The following is a 289-nucleotide window of genomic DNA, read 5'->3' as shown; positions in this document are numbered from 1 at the left end:
AACTGACAGAAACACACGTTACCTTGTTGGTATCAAAGGAACGAAAGACGATTTCGGAGAAGACCAGCTCTTCTTCTGATGATTGGCTGTTCAGTCCAAAGAACTTCTTGAACTCGTGCAGGTGCAGGTTCCCACTGGGACACTCACTGGTGAACCTGCGGTAAAGTTCCTGAATGTTCTGAAGAGACACTTCTTGGTCTGCGTTGGCCTGAGCCTGACCCATGGCTCCAGATGTGAAGCTGCAGGAAGCTGAAGAGGAGGAGGCAGGAACATTTCTGTCAGGATCCCA

General features: G+C 49.8%; 1 pseudogene; it reads right to left on the bottom strand.

Annotated features, from left to right (window-relative positions):
* Positions 1-21: 21 nt before the first annotated feature.
* LOC106512843 (guanylyl cyclase-activating protein 2 pseudogene) lies at positions 22-272 on the bottom strand (annotated as a pseudogene).
* Positions 273-289: the final 17 nt, after the last annotated feature.

This window comes from Austrofundulus limnaeus, unplaced genomic scaffold (genome assembly GCF_001266775.1).
Source record: "Austrofundulus limnaeus strain Quisiro unplaced genomic scaffold, Austrofundulus_limnaeus-1.0 Scaffold19429, whole genome shotgun sequence".
NCBI lineage: Eukaryota > Metazoa > Chordata > Actinopteri > Cyprinodontiformes > Rivulidae > Austrofundulus > Austrofundulus limnaeus.
Note: the sequence above shows the minus strand (reverse complement) of the source record. Positions and strands in the feature narration are given on the sequence as shown.